Genomic DNA, 19,508 nt, shown 5'->3' with positions numbered 1-19,508 from the left:
AAGAAGAAGAAGAAGAAGAAGAAGAAGAAGACGGAAAAAAATATATATAAAAAGAAAAAGAGAGAGAGAGAGAGAGACTGACTTAGTGAGCGAGTGAGTGAGAGAGTGAGAGTGAGTGAGAGTGAATGAGTGAGTGAGTGATTGAGTGAGTGAGTGAGTGAGTGAGTGAGAACAAATGAGTTAAAGCAAGTGAGTGAGAGAGATCGAATGAATGAAAGTCTGAATGACAGAAAGAAAAAAGGATGAAGAAAGAAGCATGAAGAAAAAAAAATGTATATGGAGTTGCTGACATGAGTGCAATCTACAAAGCCGTTGAGGCTGATCCTCATGGGAGGATTATTGCACCAGGACCCTTAGCACTTTTAAAATGCCATTCAATGCCACGGGCTAGATGTAAACTGCAGATGACCATGTTGTGGTAGTTACCATGGATACCCAAGTGATGTGTGAGCTAACACATAGGCCCAACAGATTCCAAGAAGGCCAGAATCACCAGCGGCACCACCATCGATTGTCAGGTCACCCGGATTCAGCAAATACCAGAGTCCAAAATGATGCAGGTTTATACTGTTAATTTTCAGTTTATCGTTACAGTTGGTGTTATTCCATGTCGGAAGGGACGCAGCTACAGCCAGTGGGGTAACTAGAGACAGGCAGGCAGCTATGTGCAACAAAGGTAGGCATGTTGTTTTCATATGCAGATCTGAAATATTGTCTTATATGCAAGAGGAGGAGTGATGGGGGTTCAGGCAAAAGCCAGGCTATGGATTGCATTGCTAAATGCTCCATCAGAGTGCAATGGTCGCCTGTCCTTTTTTTAAGTGATGATGTGGGTTTAGCCTGTGCTGTATGTATGTATGGGTGGCTGACTGCCACCCACCCAGAAAGTGTATGGGAGGCTGGTTGGCTGCCAGCCTTCCTTCCATTCCTATGAGTAATGTGAGTGCTCATGAAGGGGACATGGTTGGGTCCACCCCTTTCCCGGTTATCCCCTCTAGGCCTTTTGGCTTAGATCAAGTGTAAAAAAAGAAAGGATCTTGCGACAGATCGCATCCTGAGGCACGTTTTTTTTTGTGTGAATACTTGCACTTGGGTGACTTGTGAGCACATACTGATACATACGTTCCCTATCTGGGGACCATAAATTAAATGGATTTTTGAGAAAGGGAGCTGATTTGGAAGCTTGCTTCTGTCGCCCTATGCATTGACCCGATGTGGCAGTATCTTCGGGTAGTGAACAGTGCACCACCCCATTCCAGTGTTAAACAAGAAAGATTCTCATTTAATCCTCCGTGGGTGAGAATTTGAGTTTGAGAATTGGAGACCAAAATGATGAGTTGCACTGACTGGTTTATGAACGTCTATTCATTTAGCGTTTTAATGACCATGTTTGCACACTGATTGGTGTAAAAAAATAAAATAAAACTAAATAATAATAATCTAGCACACCTGTGCAGGTTTGACATGACATGACAGGTAGCTGTCTTGTGGGTGGTGCTGAATCCTGTTAAATGACATGAGGGTCTCATGCCTATACACAAGGGTGTGTCATTGCTGTTGCTTGACCATGCATTGGTTTCTGTGGTCAGTGAATGATAAAAACAAAATTTACCATCCATTGATGGATGGGAAATCCGCCATGAGGCATTTGTTTTTAGAAACTGCTGCTCACAACCAATGTTGCAATGGAGTGTCTCCATCTGCTGGTGGTATTGGAAAGGCATTAGTGCTATGACAGGGTCTGAAGAAGAAGAAGAAGAAGAAGAAGAAGACGGAAAAAAATATATATAAAAAGAAAAAGAGAGAGAGAGAGAGAGACTGACTTAGTGAGCGAGTGAGTGAGAGAGTGAGAGTGAGTGAGAGTGAATGAGTGAGTGATTGAGTGAGTGAGTGAGTGAGTGAGTGAGAACAAATGAGTTAAAGCAAGTGAGTGAGAGAGATCGAATGAATGAAAGTCTGAATGACAGAAAGAAAAAAGGATGAAGAAAGAAGCATGAAGAAAAAAAAATGTATATGGAGTTGCTGACATGAGTGCAATCTACAAAGCCGTTGAGGCTGATCCTCATGGGAGGATTATTGCACCAGGACCCTTAGCACTTTTAAAATGCCATTCAATGCCACGGGCTAGATGTAAACTGCAGATGACCATGTTGTGGTAGTTACCATGGATACCCAAGTGATGTGTGAGCTAACACATAGGCCCAACAGATTCCAAGAAGGCCAGAATCACCAGCGGCACCACCATCGATTGTCAGGTCACCCGGATTCAGCAAATACCAGAGTCCAAAATGATGCAGGTTTATACTGTTAATTTTCAGTTTATCGTTACAGTTGGTGTTATTCCATGTCGGAAGGGACGCAGCTACAGCCAGTGGGGTAACTAGAGACAGGCAGGCAGCTATGTGCAACAAAGGTAGGCGTGTTGTTTTCATATGCAGATCTGAAATATTGTCTTATATGCAAGAGGAGGAGTGATGGGGGTTCAGGCAAAAGCCAGGCTATGGATTGCATTGCTAAATGCTCCATCAGAGTGCAATGGTCGCCTGTCCTTTTTTTAAGTGATGATGTGGGTTTAGCCTGTGCTGTATGTATGTATGGGTGGCTGACTGCCACCCACCCAGAAAGTGTATGGGAGGCTGGTTGGCTGCCAGCCTTCCTTCCATTCCTATGAGTAATGTGAGTGCTCATGAAGGGGACATGGTTGGGTCCACCCCTTTCCCGGTTATCCCCTCTAGGCCTTTTGGCTTAGATCAAGTGTAAAAAAAGAAAGGATCTTGCGACAGATTGCATCCTGAGGCACGTTTTTTTTTGTGTGAATACTTGCACTTGGGTGACTTGTGAGCACATACTGATACATACGTTCCCTATCTGGGGACCATAAATTAAATGGATTTTTGAGAAAGGGAGCTGATTTGGAAGCTTGCTTCTGTCGCCCTATGCATTGACCCGATGTGGCAGTATCTTCGGGTAGTGAACAGTGCACCACCCCATTCCAGTGTTAAACAAGAAAGATTCTCATTTAATCCTCCGTGGGTGAGAATTTGAGTTTGAGAATTGGAGACCAAAATGATGAGTTGCACTGACTGGTTTATGAACGTCTATTCATTTAGCGTTTTAATGACCATGTTTGCACACTGATTGGTGTAAAAAAATAAAATAAAACTAAATAATAATAATCTAGCACACCTGTGCAGGTTTGACATGACATGACAGGTAGCTGTCTTGTGGGTGGTGCTGAATCCTGTTAAATGACATGAGGGTCTCATGCCTATACACAAGGGTGTGTCATTGCTGTTGCTTGACCATGCATTGGTTTCTGTGGTCAGTGAATGATAAAAACAAAATTTACCATCCATTGATGGATGGGAAATCCGCCATGAGGCATTTGTTTTTAGAAACTGCTGCTCACAACCAATGTTGCAATGGAGTGTCTCCATCTGCTGGTGGTATTGGAAAGGCATTAGTGCTATGACAGGGTCTGAAGAAGAAGAAGAAGAAGAAGAAGAAGAAGAAGAAGAAGAAGAAGACGGAAAAAAATATATATAAAAAGAAAAAGAGAGAGAGAGAGAGAGACTGACTTAGTGAGCGAGTGAGTGAGAGAGTGAGAGTGAGTGAGAGTGAATGAGTGAGTGAGTGATTGAGTGAGTGAGTGAGTGAGTGAGTGAGTGAGAACAAATGAGTTAAAGCAAGTGAGTGAGAGAGATCGAATGAATGAAAGTCTGAATGACAGAAAGAAAAAAGGATGAAGAAAGAAGCATGAAGAAAAAAAAATGTATATGGAGTTGCTGACATGAGTGCAATCTACAAAGCCGTTGAGGCTGATCCTCATGGGAGGATTATTGCACCAGGACCCTTAGCACTTTTAAAATGCCATTCAATGCCACGGGCTAGATGTAAACTGCAGATGACCATGTTGTGGTAGTTACCATGGATACCCAAGTGATGTGTGAGCTAACACATAGGCCCAACAGATTCCAAGAAGGCCAGAATCACCAGCGGCACCACCATCGATTGTCAGGTCACCCGGATTCAGCAAATACCAGAGTCCAAAATGATGCAGGTTTATACTGTTAATTTTCAGTTTATCGTTACAGTTGGTGTTATTCCATGTCGGAAGGGACGCAGCTACAGCCAGTGGGGTAACTAGAGACAGGCAGGCAGCTATGTGCAACAAAGGTAGGCGTGTTGTTTTCATATGCAGATCTGAAATATTGTCTTATATGCAAGAGGAGGAGTGATGGGGGTTCAGGCAAAAGCCAGGCTATGGATTGCATTGCTAAATGCTCCATCAGAGTGCAATGGTCGCCTGTCCTTTTTTTAAGTGATGATGTGGGTTTAGCCTGTGCTGTATGTATGTATGGCTGGCTGACTGCCACCCACCCAGAAAGTGTATGGGAGGCTGGTTGGCTGCCAGCCTTCCTTCCATTCCTATGAGTAATGTGAGTGCTCATGAAGGGGACATGGTTGGGTCCACCCCTTTCCCGGTTATCCCCTCTAGGCCTTTTGGCTTAGATCAAGTGTAAAAAAAGAAAGGATCTTGCGACAGATCGCATCCTGAGGCACGTTTTTTTTTGTGTGAATACTTGCACTTGGGTGACTTGTGAGCACATACTGATACATACGTTCCCTATCTGGGGACCATAAATTAAATGGATTTTTGAGAAAGGGAGCTGATTTGGAAGCTTGCTTCTGTCGCCCTATGCATTGACCCGATGTGGCAGTATCTTCGGGTAGTGAACAGTGCACCACCCCATTCCAGTGTTAAACAAGAAAGATTCTCATTTAATCCTCCGTGGGTGAGAATTTGAGTTTGAGAATTGGAGACCAAAATGATGAGTTGCACTGACTGGTTTATGAACGTCTATTCATTTAGCGTTTTAATGACCATGTTTGCACACTGATTGGTGTAAAAAAATAAAATAAAACTAAATAATAATAATCTAGCACACCTGTGCAGGTTTGACATGACATGACAGGTAGCTGTCTTGTGGGTGGTGCTGAATCCTGTTAAATGACATGAGGGTCTCATGCCTATACACAAGGGTGTGTCATTGCTGTTGCTTGACCATGCATTGGTTTCTGTGGTCAGTGAATGATAAAAACAAAATTTACCATCCATTGATGGATGGGAAATCCGCCATGAGGCATTTGTTTTTAGAAACTGCTGCTCACAACCAATGTTGCAATGGAGTGTCTCCATCTGCTGGTGGTATTGGAAAGGCATTAGTGCTATGACAGGGTCTGAAGAAGAAGAAGAAGAAGAAGAAGACGGAAAAAAATATATATAAAAAGAAAAAGAGAGAGAGAGAGAGAGACTGACTTAGTGAGCGAGTGAGTGAGAGAGTGAGAGTGAGTGAGAGTGAATGAGTGAGTGATTGAGTGAGTGAGTGAGTGAGTGAGAACAAATGAGTTAAAGCAAGTGAGTGAGAGAGATCGAATGAATGAAAGTCTGAATGACAGAAAGAAAAAAGGATGAAGAAAGAAGCATGAAGAAAAAAAAATGTATATGGAGTTGCTGACATGAGTGCAATCTACAAAGCCGTTGAGGCTGATCCTCATGGGAGGATTATTGCACCAGGACCCTTAGCACTTTTAAAATGCCATTCAATGCCACGGGCTAGATGTAAACTGCAGATGACCATGTTGTGGTAGTTACCATGGATACCCAAGTGATGTGTGAGCTAACACATAGGCCCAACAGATTCCAAGAAGGCCAGAATCACCAGCGGCACCACCATCGATTGTCAGGTCACCCGGATTCAGCAAATACCAGAGTCCAAAATGATGCAGGTTTATACTGTTAATTTTCAGTTTATCGTTACAGTTGGTGTTATTCCATGTCGGAAGGGACGCAGCTACAGCCAGTGGGGTAACTAGAGACAGGCAGGCAGCTATGTGCAACAAAGGTAGGCGTGTTGTTTTCATATGCAGATCTGAAATATTGTCTTATATGCAAGAGGAGGAGTGATGGGGGTTCAGGCAAAAGCCAGGCTATGGATTGCATTGCTAAATGCTCCATCAGAGTGCAATGGTCGCCTGTCCTTTTTTTAAGTGATGATGTGGGTTTAGCCTGTGCTGTATGTATGTATGGGTGGCTGACTGCCACCCACCCAGAAAGTGTATGGGAGGCTGGTTGGCTGCCAGCCTTCCTTCCATTCCTATGAGTAATGTGAGTGCTCATGAAGGGGACATGGTTGGGTCCACCCCTTTCCCGGTTATCCCCTCTAGGCCTTTTGGCTTAGATCAAGTGTAAAAAAAGAAAGGATCTTGCGACAGATTGCATCCTGAGGCACGTTTTTTTTTGTGTGAATACTTGCACTTGGGTGACTTGTGAGCACATACTGATACATACGTTCCCTATCTGGGGACCATAAATTAAATGGATTTTTGAGAAAGGGAGCTGATTTGGAAGCTTGCTTCTGTCGCCCTATGCATTGACCCGATGTGGCAGTATCTTCGGGTAGTGAACAGTGCACCACCCCATTCCAGTGTTAAACAAGAAAGATTCTCATTTAATCCTCCGTGGGTGAGAATTTGAGTTTGAGAATTGGAGACCAAAATGATGAGTTGCACTGACTGGTTTATGAACGTCTATTCATTTAGCGTTTTAATGACCATGTTTGCACACTGATTGGTGTAAAAAAATAAAATAAAACTAAATAATAATAATCTAGCACACCTGTGCAGGTTTGACATGACATGACAGGTAGCTGTCTTGTGGGTGGTGCTGAATCCTGTTAAATGACATGAGGGTCTCATGCCTATACACAAGGGTGTGTCATTGCTGTTGCTTGACCATGCATTGGTTTCTGTGGTCAGTGAATGATAAAAACAAAATTTACCATCCATTGATGGATGGGAAATCCGCCATGAGGCATTTGTTTTTAGAAACTGCTGCTCACAACCAATGTTGCAATGGAGTGTCTCCATCTGCTGGTGGTATTGGAAAGGCATTAGTGCTATGACAGGGTCTGAAGAAGAAGAAGAAGAAGAAGAAGAAGAAGAAGACGGAAAAAAATATATATAAAAAGAAAAAGAGAGAGAGAGAGAGAGACTGACTTAGTGAGCGAGTGAGTGAGAGAGTGAGAGTGAGTGAGAGTGAATGAGTGAGTGAGTGATTGAGTGAGTGAGTGAGTGAGTGAGTGAGAACAAATGAGTTAAAGCAAGTGAGTGAGAGAGATCGAATGAATGAAAGTCTGAATGACAGAAAGAAAAAAGGATGAAGAAAGAAGCATGAAGAAAAAAAAATGTATATGGAGTTGCTGACATGAGTGCAATCTACAAAGCCGTTGAGGCTGATCCTCATGGGAGGATTATTGCACCAGGACCCTTAGCACTTTTAAAATGCCATTCAATGCCACGGGCTAGATGTAAACTGCAGATGACCATGTTGTGGTAGTTACCATGGATACCCAAGTGATGTGTGAGCTAACACATAGGCCCAACAGATTCCAAGAAGGCCAGAATCACCAGCGGCACCACCATCGATTGTCAGGTCACCCGGATTCAGCAAATACCAGAGTCCAAAATGATGCAGGTTTATACTGTTAATTTTCAGTTTATCGTTACAGTTGGTGTTATTCCATGTCGGAAGGGACGCAGCTACAGCCAGTGGGGTAACTAGAGACAGGCAGGCAGCTATGTGCAACAAAGGTAGGCGTGTTGTTTTCATATGCAGATCTGAAATATTGTCTTATATGCAAGAGGAGGAGTGATGGGGGTTCAGGCAAAAGCCAGGCTATGGATTGCATTGCTAAATGCTCCATCAGAGTGCAATGGTCGCCTGTCCTTTTTTTAAGTGATGATGTGGGTTTAGCCTGTGCTGTATGTATGTATGGCTGGCTGACTGCCACCCACCCAGAAAGTGTATGGGAGGCTGGTTGGCTGCCAGCCTTCCTTCCATTCCTATGAGTAATGTGAGTGCTCATGAAGGGGACATGGTTGGGTCCACCCCTTTCCCGGTTATCCCCTCTAGGCCTTTTGGCTTAGATCAAGTGTAAAAAAAGAAAGGATCTTGCGACAGATCGCATCCTGAGGCACGTTTTTTTTTTGTGTGAATACTTGCACTTGGGTGACTTGTGAGCACATACTGATACATACGTTCCCTATCTGGGGACCATAAATTAAATGGATTTTTGAGAAAGGGAGCTGATTTGGAAGCTTGCTTCTGTCGCCCTATGCATTGACCCGATGTGGCAGTATCTTCGGGTAGTGAACAGTGCACCACCCCATTCCAGTGTTAAACAAGAAAGATTCTCATTTAATCCTCCGTGGGTGAGAATTTGAGTTTGAGAATTGGAGACCAAAACGATGAGTTGCACTGACTGGTTTATGAACGTCTATTCATTTAGCGTTTTAATGACCATGTTTGCACACTGATTGGTGTAAAAAAATAAAATAAAACTAAATAATAATAATCTAGCACACCTGTGCAGGTTTGACATGACATGACAGGTAGCTGTCTTGTGGGTGGTGCTGAATCCTGTTAAATGACATGAGGGTCTCATGGCTATACACAAGGGTGTGTCATTGCTGTTGCTTGACCATGCATTGGTTTCTGTGGTCAGTGAATGATAAAAACAAAATTTACCATCCATTGATGGATGGGAAATCCGCCATGAGGCATTTGTTTTTAGAAACTGCTGCTCACAACCAATGTTGCAATGGAGTGTCTCCATCTGCTGGTGGTATTGGAAAGGCATTAGTGCTATGACAGGGTCTGAAGAAGAAGAAGAAGAAGAAGAAGAAGACGGAAAAAAATATATATAAAAAGAAAAAGAGAGAGAGAGAGAGAGAGACTGACTTAGTGAGCGAGTGAGTGAGAGAGTGAGAGTGAGTGAGAGTGAATGAGTGAGTGAGTGATTGAGTGAGTGAGTGAGTGAGTGAGAACAAATGAGTTAAAGCAAGTGAGTGAGAGAGATCGAATGAATGAAAGTCTGAATGACAGAAAGAAAAAAGGATGAAGAAAGAAGCATGAAGAAAAAAAAATGTATATGGAGTTGCTGACATGAGTGCAATCTACAAAGCCGTTGAGGCTGATCCTCATGGGAGGATTATTGCACCAGGACCCTTAGCACTTTTAAAATGCCATTCAATGCCACGGGCTAGATGTAAACTGCAGATGACCATGTTGTGGTAGTTACCATGGATACCCAAGTGATGTGTGAGCTAACACATAGGCCCAACAGATTCCAAGAAGGCCAGAATCACCAGCGGCACCACCATCGATTGTCAGGTCACCCGGATTCAGCAAATACCAGAGTCCAAAATGATGCAGGTTTATACTGTTAATTTTCAGTTTATCGTTACAGTTGGTGTTATTCCATGTCGGAAGGGACGCAGCTACAGCCAGTGGGGTAACTAGAGACAGGCAGGCAGCTATGTGCAACAAAGGTAGGCGTGTTGTTTTCATATGCAGATCTGAAATATTGTCTTATATGCAAGAGGAGGAGTGATGGGGGTTCAGGCAAAAGCCAGGCTATGGATTGCATTGCTAAATGCTCCATCAGAGTGCAATGGTCGCCTGTCCTTTTTTTAAGTGATGATGTGGGTTTAGCCTGTGCTGTATGTATGGCTGGCTGACTGCCACCCACCCAGAAAGTGTATGGGAGGCTGGTTGGCTGCCAGCCTTCCTTCCATTCCTATGAGTAATGTGAGTGCTCATGAAGGGGACATGGTTGGGTCCACCCCTTTCCCGGTTATCCCCTCTAGGCCTTTTGGCTTAGATCAAGTGTAAAAAAAGAAAGGATCTTGCGACAGATCGCATCCTGAGGCACGTTTTTTTTTGTGTGAATACTTGCACTTGGGTGACTTGTGAGCACATACTGATACATACGTTCCCTATCTGGGGACCATAAATTAAATGGATTTTTGAGAAAGGGAGCTGATTTGGAAGCTTGCTTCTGTCGCCCTATGCATTGACCCGATGTGGCAGTATCTTCGGGTAGTGAACAGTGCACCACCCCATTCCAGTGTTAAACAAGAAAGATTCTCATTTAATCCTCCGTGGGTGAGAATTTGAGTTTGAGAATTGGAGACCAAAATGATGAGTTGCACTGACTGGTTTATGAACGTCTATTCATTTAGCGTTTTAATGACCATGTTTGCACACTGATTGGTGTAAAAAAATAAAATAAAACTAAATAATAATAATCTAGCACACCTGTGCAGGTTTGACATGACATGACAGGTAGCTGTCTTGTGGGTGGTGCTGAATCCTGTTAAATGACATGAGGGTCTCATGCCTATACACAAGGGTGTGTCATTGCTGTTGCTTGACCATGCATTGGTTTCTGTGGTCAGTGAATGATAAAAACAAAATTTACCATCCATTGATGGATGGGAAATCCGCCATGAGGCATTTGTTTTTAGAAACTGCTGCTCACAACCAATGTTGCAATGGAGTGTCTCCATCTGCTGGTGGTATTGGAAAGGCATTAGTGCTATGACAGGGTCTGAAGAAGAAGAAGAAGAAGAAGAAGAAGAAGAAGACGGAAAAAAATATATATAAAAAGAAAAAGAGAGAGAGAGAGAGAGACTGACTTAGTGAGCGAGTGAGTGAGAGAGTGAGAGTGAGTGAGAGTGAATGAGTGAGTGAGTGATTGAGTGAGTGAGTGAGTGAGTGAGAACAAATGAGTTAAAGCAAGTGAGTGAGAGAGATCGAATGAATGAAAGTCTGAATGACAGAAAGAAAAAAGGATGAAGAAAGAAGCATGAAGAAAAAAAAATGTATATGGAGTTGCTGACATGAGTGCAATCTACAAAGCCGTTGAGGCTGATCCTCATGGGAGGATTATTGCACCAGGACCCTTAGCACTTTTAAAATGCCATTCAATGCCACGGGCTAGATGTAAACTGCAGATGACCATGTTGTGGTAGTTACCATGGATACCCAAGTGATGTGTGAGCTAACACATAGGCCCAACAGATTCCAAGAAGGCCAGAATCACCAGCGGCACCACCATCGATTGTCAGGTCACCCGGATTCAGCAAATACCAGAGTCCAAAATGATGCAGGTTTATACTGTTAATTTTCAGTTTATCGTTACAGTTGGTGTTATTCCATGTCGGAAGGGACGCAGCTACAGCCAGTGGGGTAACTAGAGACAGGCAGGCAGCTATGTGCAACAAAGGTAGGCGTGTTGTTTTCATATGCAGATCTGAAATATTGTCTTATATGCAAGAGGAGGAGTGATGGGGGTTCAGGCAAAAGCCAGGCTATGGATTGCATTGCTAAATGCTCCATCAGAGTGCAATGGTCGCCTGTCCTTTTTTTAAGTGATGATGTGGGTTTAGCCTGTGCTGTATGTATGTATGGGTGGCTGACTGCCACCCACCCAGAAAGTGTATGGGAGGCTGGTTGGCTGCCAGCCTTCCTTCCATTCCTATGAGTAATGTGAGTGCTCATGAAGGGGACATGGTTGGGTCCACCCCTTTCCCGGTTATCCCCTCTAGGCCTTTTGGCTTAGATCAAGTGTAAAAAAAGAAAGGATCTTGCGACAGATTGCATCCTGAGGCACGTTTTTTTTTGTGTGAATACTTGCACTTGGGTGACTTGTGAGCACATACTGATACATACGTTCCCTATCTGGGGACCATAAATTAAATGGATTTTTGAGAAAGGGAGCTGATTTGGAAGCTTGCTTCTGTCGCCCTATGCATTGACCCGATGTGGCAGTATCTTCGGGTAGTGAACAGTGCACCACCCCATTCCAGTGTTAAACAAGAAAGATTCTCATTTAATCCTCCGTGGGTGAGAATTTGAGTTTGAGAATTGGAGACCAAAATGATGAGTTGCACTGACTGGTTTATGAACGTCTATTCATTTAGCGTTTTAATGACCATGTTTGCACACTGATTGGTGTAAAAAAATAAAATAAAACTAAATAATAATAATCTAGCACACCTGTGCAGGTTTGACATGACATGACAGGTAGCTGTCTTGTGGGTGGTGCTGAATCCTGTTAAATGACATGAGGGTCTCATGCCTATACACAAGGGTGTGTCATTGCTGTTGCTTGACCATGCATTGGTTTCTGTGGTCAGTGAATGATAAAAACAAAATTTACCATCCATTGATGGATGGGAAATCCGCCATGAGGCATTTGTTTTTAGAAACTGCTGCTCACAACCAATGTTGCAATGGAGTGTCTCCATCTGCTGGTGGTATTGGAAAGGCATTAGTGCTATGACAGGGTCTGAAGAAGAAGAAGAAGAAGAAGACGGAAAAAAATATATATAAAAAGAAAAAGAGAGAGAGAGAGAGAGACTGACTTAGTGAGCGAGTGAGTGAGAGAGTGAGAGTGAGTGAGAGTGAATGAGTGAGTGAGTGATTGAGTGAGTGAGTGAGTGAGTGAGTGAGAACAAATGAGTTAAAGCAAGTGAGTGAGAGAGATCGAATGAATGAAAGTCTGAATGACAGAAAGAAAAAAGGATGAAGAAAGAAGCATGAAGAAAAAAAAATGTATATGGAGTTGCTGACATGAGTGCAATCTACAAAGCCGTTGAGGCTGATCCTCATGGGAGGATTATTGCACCAGGACCCTTAGCACTTTTAAAATGCCATTCAATGCCACGGGCTAGATGTAAACTGCAGATGACCATGTTGTGGTAGTTACCATGGATACCCAAGTGATGTGTGAGCTAACACATAGGCCCAACAGATTCCAAGAAGGCCAGAATCACCAGCGGCACCACCATCGATTGTCAGGTCACCCGGATTCAGCAAATACCAGAGTCCAAAATGATGCAGGTTTATACTGTTAATTTTCAGTTTATCGTTACAGTTGGTGTTATTCCATGTCGGAAGGGACGCAGCTACAGCCAGTGGGGTAACTAGAGACAGGCAGGCAGCTATGTGCAACAAAGGTAGGCGTGTTGTTTTCATATGCAGATCTGAAATATTGTCTTATATGCAAGAGGAGGAGTGATGGGGGTTCAGGCAAAAGCCAGGCTATGGATTGCATTGCTAAATGCTCCATCAGAGTGCAATGGTCGCCTGTCCTTTTTTTAAGTGATGATGTGGGTTTAGCCTGTGCTGTATGTATGTATGGGTGGCTGACTGCCACCCACCCAGAAAGTGTATGGGAGGCTGGTTGGCTGCCAGCCTTCCTTCCATTCCTATGAGTAATGTGAGTGCTCATGAAGGGGACATGGTTGGGTCCACCCCTTTCCCGGTTATCCCCTCTAGGCCTTTTGGCTTAGATCAAGTGTAAAAAAAGAAAGGATCTTGCGACAGATCGCATCCTGAGGCACGTTTTTTTTTGTGTGAATACTTGCACTTGGGTGACTTGTGAGCACATACTGATACATACGTTCCCTATCTGGGGACCATAAATTAAATGGATTTTTGAGAAAGGGAGCTGATTTGGAAGCTTGCTTCTGTCGCCCTATGCATTGACCCGATGTGGCAGTATCTTCGGGTAGTGAACAGTGCACCACCCCATTCCAGTGTTAAACAAGAAAGATTCTCATTTAATCCTCCGTGGGTGAGAATTTGAGTTTGAGAATTGGAGACCAAAATGATGAGTTGCACTGACTGGTTTATGAACGTCTATTCATTTAGCGTTTTAATGACCATGTTTGCACACTGATTGGTGTAAAAAAATAAAATAAAACTAAATAATAATAATCTAGCACACCTGTGCAGGTTTGACATGACATGACAGGTAGCTGTCTTGTGGGTGGTGCTGAATCCTGTTAAATGACATGAGGGTCTCATGCCTATACACAAGGGTGTGTCATTGCTGTTGCTTGACCATGCATTGGTTTCTGTGGTCAGTGAATGATAAAAACAAAATTTACCATCCATTGATGGATGGGAAATCCGCCATGAGGCATTTGTTTTTAGAAACTGCTGCTCACAACCAATGTTGCAATGGAGTGTCTCCATCTGCTGGTGGTATTGGAAAGGCATTAGTGCTATGACAGGGTCTGAAGAAGAAGAAGAAGAAGAAGAAGAAGACGGAAAAAAATATATATAAAAAGAAAAAGAGAGAGAGAGAGAGAGACTGACTTAGTGAGCGAGTGAGTGAGAGAGTGAGAGTGAGTGAGAGTGAATGAGTGAGTGAGTGATTGAGTGAGTGAGTGAGTGAGTGAGAACAAATGAGTTAAAGCAAGTGAGTGAGAGAGATCGAATGAATGAAAGTCTGAATGACAGAAAGAAAAAAGGATGAAGAAAGAAGCATAAAGAAAAAAAAATGTATATGGAGTTGCTGACATGAGTGCAATCTACAAAGCCGTTGAGGCTGATCCTCATGGGAGGATTATTGCACCAGGACCCTTAGCACTTTTAAAATGCCATTCAATGCCACGGGCTAGATGTAAACTGCAGATGACCATGTTGTGGTAGTTACCATGGATACCCAAGTGATGTGTGAGCTAACACATAGGCCCAACAGATTCCAAGAAGGCCAGAATCACCAGCGGCACCACCATCGATTGTCAGGTCACCCGGATTCAGCAAATACCAGAGTCCAAAATGATGCAGGTTTATACTGTTAATTTTCAGTTTATCGTTACAGTTGGTGTTATTCCATGTCGGAAGGGACGCAGCTACAGCCAGTGGGGTAACTAGAGACAGGCAGGCAGCTATGTGCAACAAAGGTAGGCGTGTTGTTTTCATATGCAGATCTGAAATATTGTCTTATATGCAAGAGGAGGAGTGATGGGGGTTCAGGCAAAAGCCAGGCTATGGATTGCATTGCTAAATGCTCCATCAGAGTGCAATGGTCGCCTGTCCTTTTTTTAAGTGATGATGTGGGTTTAGCCTGTGCTGTATGTATGTATGGGTGGCTGACTGCCACCCACCCAGAAAGTGTATGGGAGGCTGGTTGGCTGCCAGCCTTCCTTCCATTCCTATGAGTAATGTGAGTGCTCATGAAGGGGACATGGTTGGGTCCACCCCTTTCCCGGTTATCCCCTCTAGGCCTTTTGGCTTAGATCAAGTGTAAAAAAAGAAAGGATCTTGCGACAGATCGCATCCTGAGGCACGTTTTTTTTTGTGTGAATACTTGCACTTGGGTGACTTGTGAGCACATACTGATACATACGTTCCCTATCTGGGGACCATAAATTAAATGGATTTTTGAGAAAGGGAGCTGATTTGGAAGCTTGCTTCTGTCGCCCTATGCATTGACCCGATGTGGCAGTATCTTCGGGTAGTGAACAGTGCACCACCCCATTCCAGTGTTAAACAAGAAAGATTCTCATTTAATCCTCCGTGGGTGAGAATTTGAGTTTGAGAATTGGAGACCAAAATGATGAGTTGCACTGACTGGTTTATGAACGTCTATTCATTTAGCGTTTTAATGACCATGTTTGCACACTGATTGGTGTAAAAAAATAAAATAAAACTAAATAATAATAATCTAGCACACCTGTGCAGGTTTGACATGACATGACAGGTAGCTGTCTTGTGGGTGGTGCTGAATCCTGTTAAATGACATGAGGGTCTCATGGCTATACACAAGGGTGTGTCATTGCTGTTGCTTGACCATGCATTGGTTTCTGTGGTCAGTGAATGATTAAAACAAAATTTACCATCCATTGATGGATGGGAAATCCGCCATGAGGCATTTGTTTTTAGAAACTGCTGCTCACAACCAATGTTGCAATGGAGTGTCTCCATCTGCTGGTGGTATTGGAAAGGCATTAGTGCTATGACAGGGTCTGAAGAAGAAGAAGAAGAAGAAGAAGAAGACGGAAAAAAATATATATAAAAAGAAAAAGAGAGAGAGAGAGAGAGACTGACTTAGTGAGCGAGTGAGTGAGAGAGTGAGAGTGAGTGAGAGTGAATGAGTGAGTGAGTGAGTGAGTGAGTGAGTGAGAACAAATGAGTTAAAGCAAGTGAGTGAGAGAGATCGAATGAATGAAAGTCTGAATGACAGAAAGAAAAAAGGATGAAGAAAGAAGCATGAAGAAAAAAAAATGTATATGGAGTTGCTGACATGAGTGCAATCTACAAAGCCGTTGAGGCTGATCCTCATGGGAGGATTATTGCACCAGGACCCTTAGCACTTTTAAAATGCCATTCAATGCCACGGGCTAGATGTAAACTGCAGATGACCATGTTGTGGTAGTTACCATGGATACCCAAGTGATGTGTGAGCTAACACATAGGCCCAACAGATTCCAAGAAGGCCAGAATCACCAGCGGCACCACCATCGATTGTCAGGTCACCCGGATTCAGCAAATACCAGAGTCCAAAATGATGCAGGTTTATACTGTTAATTTTCAGTTTATCGTTACAGTTGGTGTTATTCCATGTCGGAAGGGACGCAGCTACAGCCAGTGGGGTAACTAGAGACAGGCAGGCAGCTATGTGCAACAAAGGTAGGCGTGTTGTTTTCATATGCAGATCTGAAATATTGTCTTATATGCAAGAGGAGGAGTGATGGGGGTTCAGGCAAAAGCCAGGCTATGGATTGCATTGCTAAATGCTCCATCAGAGTGCAATGGTCGCCTGTCCTTTTTTTAAGTGATGATGTGGGTTTAGCCTGTGCTGTATGTATGTATGCCACCCACCCAGAAAGTGTATGGGAGGCTGGTTGGCTGCCAGCCTTCCTTCCATTCCTATGAGTAATGTGAGTGCTCATGAAGGGGACATGGTTGGGTCCACCCCTTTCCCGGTTATCCCCTCTAGGCCTTTTGGCTTAGATCAAGTGTAAAAAAAGAAAGGATCTTGCGACAGATTGCATCCTGAGGCACGTTTTTTTTTGTGTGAATACTTGCACTTGGGTGACTTGTGAGCACATACTGATACATACGTTCCCTATCTGGGGACCATAAATTAAATGGATTTTTGAGAAAGGGAGCTGATTTGGAAGCTTGCTTCTGTCGCCCTATGCATTGACCCGATGTGGCAGTATCTTCGGGTAGTGAACAGTGCACCACCCCATTCCAGTGTTAAACAAGAAAGATTCTCATTTAATCCTCCGTGGGTGAGAATTTGAGTTTGAGAATTGGAGACCAAAATGATGAGTTGCACTGACTGGTTTATGAACGTCTATTCATTTAGCGTTTTAATGACCATGTTTGCACACTGATTGGTGTAAAAAAATAAAATAAAACTAAATAATAATAATCTAGCACACCTGTGCAGGTTTGACATGACATGACAGGTAGCTGTCTTGTGGGTGGTGCTGAATCCTGTTAAATGACATGAGGGTCTCATGCCTATACACAAGGGTGTGTCATTGCTGTTGCTTGACCATGCATTGGTTTCTGTGGTCAGTGAATGATAAAAACAAAATTTACCATCCATTGATGGATGGGAAATCCGCCATGAGGCATTTGTTTTTAGAAACTGCTGCTCACAACCAATGTTGCAATGGAGTGTCTCCATCTGCTGGTGGTATTGGAAAGGCATTAGTGCTATGACAGGGTCTGAAGAAGAAGAAGAAGAAGAAGAAGAAGAAGAAGACGGAAAAAAATATATATAAAAAGAAAAAGAGAGAGAGAGAGAGAGACTGACTTAGTGAGCGAGTGAGTGAGAGAGTGAGAGTGAGTGAGAGTGAATGAGTGAGTGAGTGATTGAGTGAGTGAGTGAGTGAGTGAGTGAGAACAAATGAGTTAAAGCAAGTGAGTGAGAGAGATCGAATGAATGAAAGTATGAATGACAGAAAGAAAAAAGGATGAAGAAAGAAGCATGAAGAAAAAAAAATGTATATGGAGTTGCTGACATGAGTGCAATCTACAAAGCCGTTGAGGCTGATCCTCATGGGAGGATTATTGCACCAGGACCCTTAGCACTTTTAAAATGCCATTCAATGCCACGGGCTAGATGTAAACTGCAGATGACCATGTTGTGGTAGTTACCATGGATACCCAAGTGATGTGTGAGCTAACACATAGGCCCAACAGATTCCAAGAAGGCCAGAATCACCAGCGGCACCACCATCGATTGTCAGGTCACCCGGATTCAGCAAATACCAGAGTCCAAAATGATGCAGGTTTATACTGTTAATTTTCAGTTTATCGTTACAGTTGGTGTTATTCCATGTCGGAAGGGACGCAGCTACAGCCAGTGGGGTAACTAGAGACAGGCAGGCAGCTATGTGCAACAAAGGTAGGCGTGTTGTTTTCATATGCAGATCTGAAATATTGTCTTATATGCAAGAGGAGGAGTGATGGGGGTTCAGGCAAAAGCCAGGCTATGGATTGCATTGCTAAATGCTCCATCAGAGTGCAATGGTCGCCTGTCCTTTTTTTAAGTGATGATGTGGGTTTAGCCTGTGCTGTATGTATGTATGGGTGGCTGACTGCCACCCACCCAGAAAGTGTATGGGAGGCTGGTTGGCTGCCAGCCTTCCTTCCATTCCTATGAGTAATGTGAGTGCTCATGAAGGGGACATGGTTGGGTCCACCCCTTTCCCGGTTATCCCCTCTAGGCCTTTTGGCTTAGATCAAGTGTAAAAAAAGAAAGGATCTTGCGACAGATCGCATCCTGAGGCACGTTTTTTTTTGTGTGAATACTTGCACTTGGGTGACTTGTGAGCACATACTGATACATACGTTCCCTATCTGGGGACCATAAATTAAATGGATTTTTGAGAAAGGGAGCTGATTTGGAAGCTTGCTTCTGTCGCCCTATGCATTGACCCGATGTGGCAGTATCTTCGGGTAGTGAACAGTGCACCACCCCATTCCAGTGTTAAACAAGAAAGATTCTCATTTAATCCTCCGTGGGTGAGAATTTGAGTTTGAGAATTGGAGACCAAAATGATGAGTTGCACTGACTGGTTTATGAACGTCTATTCATTTAGCGTTTTAATGACCATGTTTGCACACTGATTGGTGTAAAAAAATAAAATAAAACTAAATAATAATAATCTAGCACACCTGTGCAGGTTTGACATGACATGACAGGTAGCTGTCTTGTGGGTGGTGCTGAATCCTGTTAAATGACATGAGGGTCTCATGCCTATACACAAGGGTGTGTCATTGCTGTTGCTTGACCATGCATTGGTTTCTGTGGTCAGTGAATGATAAAAACAAAATTTACCATCCATTGATGGATGGGAAATCCGCCATGAGGCATTTGTTTTTAGAAACTGCTGCTCACAACCAATGTTGCAATGGAGTGTCTCCATCTGCTGGTGGTATTGGAAAGGCATTAGTGCTATGACAGGGTCTGAAGAAGAAGAAGAAGAAGAAGAAGAAGACGGAAAAAAATATATATAAAAAGAAAAAGAGAGAGAGAGAGAGAGACTGACTTAGTGAGCGAGTGAGTGAGAGAGTGAGAGTGAGTGAGAGTGAATGAGTGAGTGAGTGATTGAGTGAGTGAGTGAGTGAGTGAGTGAGTGAGAACAAATGAGTTAAAGCAAGTGAGTGAGAGAGATCGAATGAATGAAAGTCTGAATGACAGAAAGAAAAAAGGATGAAGAAAGAAGCATGAAGAAAAAAAAATGTATATGGAGTTGCTGACATGAGTGCAATCTACAAAGCCGTTGAGGCTGATCCTCATGGGAGGATTATTGCACCAGGACCCTTAGCACTTTTAAAATGC

The 19,508-nt window shown here is 43.3% G+C and overlaps 11 pseudogenes; all 11 read left to right on the top strand.

The window, feature by feature from the left end:
• The first annotated feature begins 987 nt into the window (after positions 1-987).
• Positions 988-1,251, top strand: LOC130287279 (U2 spliceosomal RNA; annotated as a pseudogene).
• Positions 1,252-2,724: 1,473 nt separating this feature from the next.
• Positions 2,725-2,988, top strand: LOC130290199 (U2 spliceosomal RNA; annotated as a pseudogene).
• A 1,499-nt stretch (positions 2,989-4,487) lies between these two features.
• On the top strand, positions 4,488-4,751 carry LOC130287277 (U2 spliceosomal RNA; annotated as a pseudogene).
• A 1,466-nt stretch (positions 4,752-6,217) lies between these two features.
• LOC130290197 (U2 spliceosomal RNA) lies at positions 6,218-6,481 on the top strand (annotated as a pseudogene).
• Positions 6,482-7,964: 1,483 nt separating this feature from the next.
• On the top strand, positions 7,965-8,229 carry LOC130288108 (U2 spliceosomal RNA; annotated as a pseudogene).
• Positions 8,230-9,700: 1,471 nt separating this feature from the next.
• On the top strand, positions 9,701-9,964 carry LOC130287276 (U2 spliceosomal RNA; annotated as a pseudogene).
• A 1,479-nt stretch (positions 9,965-11,443) lies between these two features.
• On the top strand, positions 11,444-11,707 carry LOC130290196 (U2 spliceosomal RNA; annotated as a pseudogene).
• Positions 11,708-13,178: 1,471 nt separating this feature from the next.
• Positions 13,179-13,442, top strand: LOC130287275 (U2 spliceosomal RNA; annotated as a pseudogene).
• Positions 13,443-14,915: 1,473 nt separating this feature from the next.
• On the top strand, positions 14,916-15,179 carry LOC130287274 (U2 spliceosomal RNA; annotated as a pseudogene).
• Positions 15,180-16,632: 1,453 nt separating this feature from the next.
• On the top strand, positions 16,633-16,896 carry LOC130290195 (U2 spliceosomal RNA; annotated as a pseudogene).
• A 1,483-nt stretch (positions 16,897-18,379) lies between these two features.
• On the top strand, positions 18,380-18,643 carry LOC130287273 (U2 spliceosomal RNA; annotated as a pseudogene).
• Positions 18,644-19,508: the final 865 nt, after the last annotated feature.

The sequence above is a fragment of the Hyla sarda genome, chromosome 8 (assembly GCF_029499605.1).
Source record: "Hyla sarda isolate aHylSar1 chromosome 8, aHylSar1.hap1, whole genome shotgun sequence".
Classification (NCBI taxonomy): Eukaryota; Metazoa; Chordata; class Amphibia; order Anura; family Hylidae; genus Hyla; species Hyla sarda.
This window is presented reverse-complemented; position numbering and strand designations above follow the sequence as displayed.